A 12,500-nucleotide genomic window follows, 5' to 3' on the forward strand; every position below is an offset into this window, starting at 1 on the left:
CGACTGCTGAGCCGGTGCCGCGGGGACCCACCTTGACGCGCCGGCTGTCCGAGCAAGCCAGGGGCAAGGGGCATCCAGTGGTACCAGAAGGGAGTCGGTCCGACACCGGGAAGTCGGGTGCCCGTCGCTCCGAATCGAGCCCGGGGTTTTCGTGCGTGTAACAGGGCGGGCGTTTGGACCCGGTTGTCCGGGAGCGGGTCCGCAACGGCGGGAGATTGCCTGGGTTTGGCCGGCCGGCAGTCGAACGCCTTTCGCTCCGGACTCCCGTGTCCGATTTCGGTCAGGGAGGGCTCGTTGGAAAGCCCCGGCGCTGGCGCACACTATATTATCGGCCTGGACCCCGGCAAGTTCGGGAAAGTGTCGCAGTCCCGTAGCGGCTGCCGCCCCGTCGGTTAGCGGCAGCTTATCGGGGATAACTTCGGGACGGAAAGTCCGATCCGGTTGGGGTGAACTGCGACTGAACGGGGTGGGGGGGCCGCACAGACCAGTAGCGGGCTTGTGCAGCTGCCGCTTGGCCCGGCCGAGGTACAGCCGTTGGCTGGAGACCGCTTTCCGACTGCTGAGCCGGAGCCGCGGGGGCCCACCTTGACGCGCCGGCTGTCCTAGCAAGCCAGGGGCAAGGGGCATCCAGTGGTACCGGAACAGAGTCGGTCCGACACCGGGAAGCCGGGTGCCCGTCGCTCCGAATCGAGCCCGGTGTTTTCGTGCGTGTAACAGGGCGGGCGTTTGGACCCGGTTGTCCGGGAGCGGGTCCGCAACGGCGGGAGGTTGCCTGTGTTTGGCCGGCCGGCAGTCGAACGCCTTTGGCTCCGGACTCCCGTGTCCGATTTCGGTCAGGGAGGGCTCGTTGGAAAGCCCCGGCGCTGGCGCACACTATATTATCGGCCTGGACCCCGGCAAGTTCGGGAAAGTGTCGCAGTCCCGTAGCGGCTGCCGCCCCGTCGGTCAGCGGCAGCTTATCGGGGATAACTTCGGGACGGAAAGTCCGATCCGGTTGGGGTGAACTGCTACTGAACGGGGTGGGGGGGCCGCACAGACCAGTAGCGGGCTTGTGCAGCTGCCGCTTGGCCCGGCCGAGGTACAGCCGTTGGCTGGAGACCGCTTTCCGACTGCTGAGCCGGAGCCGCGGGGGCCCACCTTGACGCGCCGGCTGTCCTAGCAAGCCAGGGGCAAGGGGCATCCAGTGGTACCGGAACGGAGTCGGTCCGACACCGGGAAGCCGGGTGCCCGTCGCTCCGAATCGAGCCCGGTGTTTTCGTGCGTGTAACAGGGCGGGCGTTTGGACCCGGTTGTCCGGGAGCGGGTCCGCAACGGCGGGAGGTTGCCTGAGTTTGGCCGGCCGGCAGTCGAACGCCTTTGGCTCCGGACTCCCGTGTCCGATTTCGGTCAGGGAGGGCTCATTGGAAAGCCCCGGCGCTGGCGCACACTATATTATCGGCCTGGACCCCGGCAAGTTCGGGAAAGTGTCGCAGTCCCGTACCGGCTGCCGCCCCGTCGGTCAGCGGCAGCTTATCGGGGATAACTTCGGGAAGGAAAGTCCGATCCGGTCGGGGTCAACTGCCACTGAACGGGGTGGCGGGGCCGCACAGACCAGTAGCGGGCTTGTGTAGCTGCCCCTTTCCCCGGCCGAGGTACAGCCGTTGGCTGGAGACCGCTTTCCGACTGCTGAGCCGGAGCCGCGGGGGCCCACCTTGACGCGCCGGCTGTCCTAGCAAGCCAGGGGCAAGGGGCATCCAAGGGTACCGGAACGGAGTCGGTCCGACACCGGGAAGCCGGGTGCCCGTCGCTCCGAATCGAGCCCGGTGTTTTCGTGCGTGTAACGAGGCGGGCGTTTGGACCCGGTTGTCCTGGAGCGGGTCCGCAACGGCGGGGGATTGCCTGTGTTTGGCCGGCCGGCAGTCGAACGCCTATCGCTCTGGACTCCCGTGTCCGATTTCGGTCAGGGAGGGCTCGTTGGAAAGCCCCGGCGCTTGCGCACACTATATTATCGGCCTGGACCCCGGCAAGTTCGGCAAAGTGTCGCCATCCCGCAGCGGCTGACGGGCCGCCGGTGAGCGGCAGCTTATCGGGCATAACTTCGGGAGGGAAAGTCCGATCCGGTCCGGATCAACGGCAGCCGAACGGGGTGGCGGGCCCGCACAGACCAGTGCCTGGCTTGTGTAGCTGCCCCTTTCCCCGGCCGAGGTACAGCCGTTGGCTGGAGACCACTTTCCGACCACTGAGACGGCGGGGCGGGGGGCGGCCTGCACGCGCCGGCTGCCAGAGCAAGCCAGGGGCAAGGGGCATCCAACGGTATCTGAACGGAGTCGGTCCGACACCGGGAAGCCGGGTGCCCGTCGCTCCGAATCGAGCCTGGGGTGTACGTGTGTTTAACAAGGCGGGCGTTTGGACCCGGTTGCCCGGCACCAGTCGAACGCCTGTCGCTCCCGACTCCCGTGTCCGATTTCGTTCGGGGATGGCTCGTTGGAAAGCCCCGGCTCCGGCGCACACTATATTGCCGAAGTGGCCCCGGGCGAGTTCGGGAAAGTGTCGCCGTCCCGCAGCGGCTGACGGGCCGTCGGTCAGCGGCAGCTTATCGGGGATAACTTCGGGAAGGAAAGTCCGATCCGGTCGGGGACAACGGCAGCTGAACGGGGTGGCGGGGCCGCACAGAGCAGTGCCTCGCTTGTGTAGCTGCCTCTTTCCGCGGCCGAGGTACAGCCGTTGGCTGGAGACCGCTTTCCGACCACTGAGACGGCGGGGCAGGGGGCGGCCTGCACGCGCCGGCTGCCAGAGCAAGCCAGGGGCAAGGGGCATCCAGCGGTATCTGAACGGAGTCGGTCCGACACCGAGAAGCCGGGTGCCCGTCGCTCCGAAGCGAGACCGGGGTTTTTCGTGTGTAACGTGGCGGGCCTTTGGACCCGGTTGGCCGGGCGGCAGTGGAACACACACAGACACTCGCATACACTGAGAGAGACAGAGAGAAGATAGAGATACACAGAGTGAGAAAGACAAAGTCAACTCAGTAACTGAAATGTGAAAACTGACAACTGGGAAACCAAAAGTCAGAGTGGCAAATGATGAACCAAGGTGGCAAATGATTAACTGAAAACTTGTCATTCACATTTGGGACGGAATTCAGGATGGGAATGTATTCGGCCGCCTTACCGGGGCTTGGGGGTGCTGCTTTCCCGCTTGTGGAACCGAGTTGGGGTCGTCAAATGGCCTGGTGCATTGTTTGAAACACTGGTTAATGAGTTGTCAAGGTCGGAAATCATAGAACATAAGAGCAGCTCATTAACTGAAATTTTGAACATCGACAACTGGTTAACCAAAAGCCAGAGCGACAAATGATTAACCAAGGAGGCAACTCATTAACTGAATTTCGAACATCGACAACTGGTTAACCAAAAGTCAGAGCGACAAATGATTAACCAAGGAGGCAACTCATTAACTGAATTTCGAACATCGACAACTGGTTAACCAAGAGTCAGAGCGACAAATGATTAACCAAGGAGGCAACTCATTAACTGAATTTCGAACATCGACAACTGGTTAACCAAAAGACACAGGGACAAATGAGTAACCAAAGGGCCAACTCATTAACTGAAATTTCAAAGAGGCAACTCATTAACTGAAATTTTGAACATCGACAACTGGTTAACCAAAAGCCAGAGCGACAAATGATTAACCAAGGAGGCAACTCAGTAACTGAATTTCGAACATCGACAACTGGTTAACCAAATGTCAGAGCGACAAATGATTAACCAAGGAGGCAACTCAATAACTGAATTTCGAACATCGACAACTGGTTAACCAAGAGTCAGGGCGACAAATGATTAACCAAGGAGGCAACTCATTAACTGAATTTCGAACATCGACAACTGGGTAACCAAGAGTCAGAGCGACAAATGATTAACCAAGGAGGCAACTCATTAACTGAATTTCGAACATCGACAACTGGGTAACCAAAAGACACAGGGACAAATGAGTAACCAAAGGGCCAACTCATTAACTGAAATTTCAAAGAGGCTACTCATTAACTGAAATTTGAACATCGACAACTGGTTAACCAAATGTCAGAGCGACAAATGAGTAACCAAGCAGGCAACTGATTAACTGAAAACTTGTCTTTCACATTTGGGACGGAATTCACGATGGGAATGTATTCGGCCCCCTTACCGGGCCTTGGGGTGCTGCTTTCCCGCTTGTGGAACCGAGTTGGGGTCGTCAAATGGCCTGGTGCATTGTTTGAAACACTGGTTAATGAGTTGTCAAGGTCGGAAATCATAGAACATAAGAGCAGCTCATTAACTGAAATTTTGAACATCGACAACTGGTTAACCAAGAGTCAGGGCGACAAATGATTAACCAAGGAGGCAACTCAATAACTGAATTTCGAACATCGACAACTGGTTAACCAAAAGACACAGGGACAAATGAGTCACCAAAGGGCCAACTCATTAACTGAAATTTCAAAGAGGCAACTCAATAACTGAAATTTTGAACATCGACAACTGGTTAACCAAAAGCCAGAGCGACAAATGATTAACCAAGGAGGCAACTCATTAACTGAATTTCGAACATCGACAACTGGTTAACCAAATGTCAGAGCGACAAATGATTAACCAAGGAGGCAACTCAGTAACTGAATTTCGAACATCGACAACTGGTTAACCAAGAGTCAGGGCGACAAATGATTAACCAAGGAGGCAACTCATTAACTGAATTTCGAACATCGACAACTGGGTAACCAAAAGACACAGGGACAAATGAGTAACCAAAGGGCCAACTCATTAACTGAAATTTCAAAGAGGCTACTCATTAACTGAAATTTGAACATCGACAACTGGTTAACCAAATGTCAGAGCGACAAATGAGTAACCAAGCAGGCAACTGATTAACTGAAAACTTGTCATTCACATTTGGGACGGAATTCACGATGGGAATGTATTCGGCCCCCTTACCGGGCCTTGGGGTGCTGCTTTCCCGCTTGTGGAACCGAGTTGGGGTCGTCAAATGGCCTGGTGCATTGTTTGAAACACTGGTTAATGAGTTGTCAAGGTCGGAAATCATAGAACATAAGAGCAGCTCATTAACTGAAATTTTGAACATCGACAACTGGTTAACCAAAAGCCAGAGCGACAAATGATTAACCAAGGAGGCAACTCATTAACTGAATTTCGAACATCGACAACTGGTTAACCAAATGTCAGAGCGACAAATGATTAACCAAGGAGGCAACTCAGTAACTGAATTTCGAACATCGACAACTGGTTAACCAAGAGTCAGGGCGACAAATGATTAACCAAGGAGGCAACTCATTAACTGAATTTCGAACATCGACAACTGGGTAACCAAAAGACACAGGGACAAATGAGTAACCAAAGGGCCAACTCATTAACTGAAATTTCAAAGAGGCAACTCATTAACTGAAATTTTGAACATCGACAACTGGTTAACCAAAAGCCAGAGCGACAAATGATTAACCAAGGAGGCAACTCATTAACTGAATTTCGAACATCGACAACTGGTTAACCAAAAGACACAGGGACAAATGAGTAACCAAAGGGCCAACTCATTAACTGAAATTTCAAAGAGGCAACTCATTAACTGAAATTTTGAACATCGACAACTGGTTAACCAAAAGCCAGAGCGACAAATGATTAACCAAGGAGGCAACTCAGTAACTGAATTTCGAACATCGACAACTGGTTAACCAAGAGTCAGAGCGACAAATGATTAACCAAGGAGGCAACTCATTAACTGAATTTCGAACATCGACAACTGGGTAACCAAAAGACACAGGGACAAATGAGTAACCAAAGGGCCAACTCATTAACTGAAATTTCAAAGAGGCAACTCATTAACTGAAATTTTGAACATCGACAACTGGTTAACCAAATGTCAGAGCGACAAATGAGTAACCAAGCAGGCAACTGATTAACTGAAAACTTGTCATTCACATTTGGGACGGAATTCACGATGGGAATGTATTCGGCCCCCTTACCGGGCCTTGGGGTGCTGCTTTCCCGCTTGTGGAACCGAGTTGGGGTCGTCAAATGGCCTGGTGCATTGTTTGAAACACTGGTTAATGAGTTGTCAAGGTCGGAAATCATAGAACATAAGAGCAGCTCATTAACTGAAATTTTGAACATCGACAACTGGTTAACCAAAAGCCAGAGCGACAAATGATTAACCAAGGAGGCAACTCAGTAACTGAATTTCGAACATCGACAACTGGATAACCAAAAGACACAGGGACAAATGAGTAACCAAAGGGCCAACTCATTAACTGAAATTTCAAAGAGGCAACTCATTAACTGAAATTTTGAACATCGACAACTGGTTAACCAAAAGCCAGAGCGACAAATGATTAACCAAGGAGGCAACTCATTAACTGAATTTCGAACATCGACAACTGGTTAACCAAGAGTCAGAGCGACAAATGATTAACCAAGGAGGCAACTCATTAACTGAATTTCGAACATCGACAACTGGGTAACCAAAAGACACAGGGACAAATGAGTAACCAAAGGGCCAACTCATTAACTGAAATTTCAAAGAGGCTACTCATTAACTGAAATTTGAACATCGACAACTGGTTAACCAAATGTCAGAGCGACAAATGAGTAACCAAGCAGGCAACTGATTAACTGAAAACTTGTCATTCACATTTGGGACGGAATTCACGATGGGAATGTATTCGGCCCCCTTACCGGGCCTTGGGGTGCTGCTTTCCCGCTTGTGGAACCGAGTTGGGGTCGTCAAATGGCCTGGTGCATTGTTTGAAACACTGGTTAATGAGTTGTCAAGGTAGGAAATCATAGAACATAAGAGCAGCTCATTAACTGAAATTTTGAACATCGACAACTGGTTAACCAAGAGTCAGAGCGACAAATGATTAACCAAGGAGGCAACTCATTAACTGAATTTCGAACATCGACAACTGGTTAACCAAAAGACACAGGGACAAATGAGTAACCAAAGGGCCAACTCATTAACTGAAATTTCAAAGAGGCAACTCATTAACTGTAATTTTGAACATCGACAACTGGTTAACCAAAAGCCAGAGCGACAAATGATTAACCAAGGAGGCAACTCATTAACTGAATTTCGAACATCGACAACTGGTTAACCAAATGTCAGAGCGACAAATGATTAACCAAGGAGGCAACTCAGTAACTGAATTTCGAACATCGACAACTGGTTAACCAAGAGTCAGGGCGACAAATGATTAACCAAGGAGGCAACTCATTAACTGAATTTCGAACATCGACAACTGGGTAACCAAAAGACACAGGGACAAATGAGTAACCAAAGGGCCAACTCATTAACTGAAATTTCAAAGAGGCAACTCATTAACTGAAATTTTGAACATCGACAACTGGTTAACCAAAAGCCAGAGCGACAAATGATTAACCAAGGAGGCAACTCAGTAACTGAAATTTCAAAGAGGCAACTCATTAACTGTAATTTTGAACATCGACAACTGGTTAACCAAAAGCCAGAGCGACAAATGATTAACCAAGGAGGCAACTCAGTAACTGAATTTCGAACATCGACAACTGGTTAACCAAATGTCAGAGCGACAAATGATTAACCAAGGAGGCAACTCATTAACTGAATTTCGAACATCGACAACTGGGTAACCAAAAGACACAGGGACAAATGAGTAACCAAAGGGCCAACTCATTAACTGAAATTTCAAAGAGGCTACTCATTAACTGAAATTTGAACATCGACAACTGGTTAACCAAATGTCAGAGCGACAAATGAGTAACCAAGCAGGCAACTGATTAACTGAAAACTTGTCATTCACATTTGGGACGGAATTCACGATGGGAATGTATTCGGCCCCCTTACCGGGCCTTGGGGTGCTGCTTTCCCGCTTGTGGAACCGAGTTGGGGTCGTCAAATGGCCTGGTGCATTGTTTGAAACACTGGTTAATGAGTTGTCAAGGTAGGAAATCATAGAACATAAGAGCAGCTCATTAACTGAAATTTTGAACATCGACAACTGGTTAACCAAGAGTCAGAGCGACAAATGATTAACCAAGGAGGCAACTCATTAACTGAATTTCGAACATCGACAACTGGTTAACCAAAAGACACAGGGACAAATGAGTAACCAAAGGGCCAACTCATTAACTGAAATTTCAAAGAGGCAACTCATTAACTGAAATTTTGAACATCGACAACTGGTTAACCAAAAGCCAGAGCGACAAATGATTAACCAAGGAGGCAACTCATTAACTGAATTTCGAACATCGACAACTGGTTAACCAAATGTCAGAGCGACAAATGATTAACCAAGGAGGCAACTCAATAACTGAATTTCGAACATCGACAACTGGTTAACCAAGAGTCAGGGCGACAAATGATTAACCAAGGAGGCAACTCATTAACTGAATTTCGAACATCGACAACTGGGTAACCAAAAGACACAGGGACAAATGAGTAACCAAAGGGCCAACTCATTAACTGAAATTTCAAAGAGGCTACTCATTAACTGAAATTTGAACATCGACAACTGGTTAACCAAATGTCAGAGCGACAAATGAGTAACCAAGCAGGCAACTGATTAACTGAAAACTTGTCTTTCACATTTGGGACGGAATTCACGATGGGAATGTATTCGGCCCCCTTACCGGGCCTTGGGGTGCTGCTTTCCCGCTTGTGGAACCGAGTTGGGGTCGTCAAATGGCCTGGTGCATTGTTTGAAACACTGGTTAATGAGTTGTCAAGGTAGGAAATCATAGAACATAAGAGCAGCTCATTAACTGAAATTTTGAACATCGACAACTGGTTAACCAAGAGTCAGGGCGACAAATGATTAACCAAGGAGGCAACTCATTAACTGAATTTCGAACATCGACAACTGGTTAACCAAAAGACACAGGGACAAATGAGTCACCAAAGGGCCAACTCATTAACTGAAATTTCAAAGAGGCTACTCATTAACTGAAATTTGAACATCGACAACTGGTTAACCAAATGTCAGAGCGACAAATGAGTAACCAAGCAGGCAACTGATTAACTGAAAACTTGTCTTTCACATTTGGGACGGAATTCACGATGGGAATGTATTCGGCCCCCTTACCGGGCCTTGGGGTGCTGCTTTCCCGCTTGTGGAACCGAGTTGGGGTCGTCAAATGGCCTGGTGCATTGTTTGAAACACTGGTTAATGAGTTGTCAAGGTAGGAAATCATAGAACATAAGAGCAGCTCATTAACTGAAATTTTGAACATCGACAACTGGTTAACCAAGAGTCAGAGCGACAAATGATTAACCAAGGAGGCAACTCATTAACTGAATTTCGAACATCGACAACTGGTTAACCAAAAGACACAGGGACAAATGAGTAACCAAAGGGCCAACTCATTAACTGAAATTTCAAAGAGGCAACTCATTAACTGTAATTTTGAACATCGACAACTGGTTAACCAAAAGCCAGAGCGACAAATGAGTAACCAAGGAGGCAACTCATTAACTGAATTTCGAACATCGACAACTGGTTAACCAAAAGACACAGGGACAAATGAGTAACCAAAGGGCCAACTCATTAACTGAAATTTCAAAGAGGCAACTCATTAACTGAATTTCGAACATCGACAACTGGTTAACCAAATGTCAGAGCGACAAATGATTAACCAAGCAGGCAACTGATTAACTGAAATTTTAAAATTGACAACTGGATAACCAAAAGTGGGAACTCATGCTTCGGACGGGCTTACATACGGCAGGCTGACGCCCGGCAGAGGCCCGGGCTTCGCCTCCCTTGCGTAAGCGACCGTCTCCGAATCGATTAAAGGCGTAAAATCGGAGTTCAGAGCGGGAAAATTTTTTCCCGAAAACGGCCGGAAAAAAAAAAATGTCTCCTTTTCCGCCGAGCAGGGTGGCATTCGAACGGGCACGGGAAGCCGCGTCTAACGGTGTAAAAACGGCTTGGCTCCGACGCGGGAGTGCGGAGATATGGCCGTTCAAAGTTGTACTGGAAGTCCGGAAGGAGAAAAATTTGACTGCCTGTAGCCGAAAAAAGTTCCAGCGGTCGGTCACAAAAGTCAAATCCGTCCCGCTGATTTGACACTTGTCATTTCTGGCAGGGGGGATTGGCGGGGTACCTGGAGAATGGTAGGAGGTGGTTTTTCGAGACTTTATCTGTTTTCCAGATTACTGTCTAGGGCCTCCAGGTCTGCAGAGACCGACCCGGGCTGCCGTCCAACCGACTTTTAACCCTTTTTGGGTGGAAATTTATTTCCATTTTTAACCAATTTTCGGGTTTTTGGTCGGGCTTAAAAACGGCAGCCTGACGCCCGGCAGAGGCCGGGGCTTCGGCTCCCTTGCGTAAGGGACCGTATACGAAACGATTAAAGCCGAAAAATCCGAGTTCAGAGCGGGAATTTTTTTTCCCGAAATCGGCCGAAAAATAAAAAAATTCTCCTTTTCCGCCGAGCAGGGCGGCATTCGAACGGGCACGGGAAGCCGCGTCCAACGGTGTAAAAACGGCTTGGCTCCGACGCGGGAGTGCGGAGATATGGCCGTTCAAAGTTGTACTGGAAGTCCGGAAGGAGAAAAATTTGACTGCCTGTAGCCGAAAAAAGTTCCAGCGGTCGGTCACAAAAGTCAAATCCGTCCCGCTGATTTGACACTTGTCATTTCTGGCAGGGGGGATTGGCGGGGTACCTGGAGAATGGTAGGAGGTGGTTTCTCGAGACTTTGTCTGTTTTCCAGATTACTGTCTAGGGCCTCCAGGTCTGCAGAGACCGACCAGGGCTGCCGTCCAACCGACTTTTAACCCTTTTTGGGTGGAAATTTATTTCCATTTTTAACCAATTTTCGGGTTTTTGGTCGGGCTTAAAAAACGGCAGCCTGACGCCTGGCAGAGGCCGGGGCTTCGGCTCCCCTTGCGTAAGGGACCGTATTCGACCCGATTGAGCCCCGAAAATGGATCCAAATGTCGGCCGACCAAGTAAGCTTGCTGGGGAGAGAGACTAAGTGCCGGGCTGGGCACCTCATTAACCAGTGAAAAGTTTTGGCTGCTGGAGAGACTAAGTCCCAGCCTGGGCACATCATTAACCATAAATGAAAAAGGCGAGGCCGAGTCTGGTGCATGGCTAACTGATTAACCAAATTGGCAAGGCCCGGGCTGAAAGTGAATGAGCGACCCGTGGCCAGGGGGCTGGAATGCGGGAGAGAATCCAACCCCCAAAATATGGAAGTCCGATGAGAAAATATTCGGCCGCCTTTTGCGGGCCTCGGGTGTTGCTTCCCGGCCTGGGAAAGTGAGTTGCTCCCGCCGAATTGACATGTGCATTTAACGATTTCGAGACATGATTAACCAAAACGCGGAAGTCCGATGAGAAAATATTAGGGCCCTTCAAGCGGGCCTCCGGTGATGCTTTCCGGCTTGGGAAAGTGAATTGCTCCCGCCGAATTGACATGTGCATTTAACGATTTCGAGACATGATTAACCAAAACGCGGAAGTCCGATGAGAAAATATTCGGCCGCCTTTTGCGGGCCTCGGGTGTTGCTTCCCGGCCTGGGAAAGTGATTTGCTACCGCCAAATTGACATGTGTCATTTCTGGCAAGTGTCTCAGGACATAGTTAATGAGTTGCAGTTTGGGAAATCATTAACCTCGTCGGAAGTCCCGATGAAGAAAAAAAAAAGTGCCATTTGCGGGGATTTGGGTGCTCCTGGTCGGATAGAGGTGGCCGTTTGACCCGCTGATTTGACACTTGTCATTTCTGGCAGGGGGGGTTGGCGGGGTGCCCGGAGATTTTCGGGAACACGATTTTCAGAACAAAATTCACTCAGCGGGAGCACTTTGAAAATGCCCGAAAAGTGTTACTTTGCTAAAAGGCTCATTTTATCAATATAGAGACCTTTCAAAGAGTATTGGAAAGTCATATTAAAGTGGTTTTGTGGCTTTTATGACTTAATGACAAAAAACTCTAAGTGTGAATCTGAAATCGTAGACAGACAGCAGAAACATATAAATAATTCCAGCGTCTAAGTTTCATTTGCTGTCTGTCACACAGGTGCCTCTGAACCGGTCAGGGCCTGTGACCCCACTGAGCTTGTGTTTTGTGGCTTATGCACACGCAGTGTTTGCACCAAGTTCCCCTGTGTTGTGCGCTCAGTGGGCCCGTCCAAGACAGCAGAAACAAGATGTACATGCCAGCGTCTTTAAAGTTTCATTTGTTGTCTTGTCACACAGGTGCCTCTGAACCGGTCAGGGCCTGTGACCCCACTGAGTTGTTTACTGGGGCTAATGCACAAGCAGTGTTTTGTCAGAGAGTTCCACTGTGTTGTGCGCTCAGTGGGTCCGTCTAAAATGACAAGACAGCAGAAACATTCCAGCGAGTTTCATTTGTTGTCTTGTCACACAGGTGCCTCTGAACGGGTCAGGGCCTGTGACCCCCGCTGAGTTGTTTACTGGGGCTAACGCACAAGCAGTGTTTGTCAGAGAGTTCCACTGTGTTGTGCGCTCAGTGGGTCCGTCTAAAATGACAAGA

Source organism: Somniosus microcephalus, unplaced genomic scaffold (assembly GCF_052327205.1).
Source record: "Somniosus microcephalus isolate GS21.2 unplaced genomic scaffold, FLI_Smic_1.0 scaffold869, whole genome shotgun sequence".
NCBI classification, from domain to species: domain Eukaryota; kingdom Metazoa; phylum Chordata; class Chondrichthyes; order Squaliformes; family Somniosidae; genus Somniosus; species Somniosus microcephalus.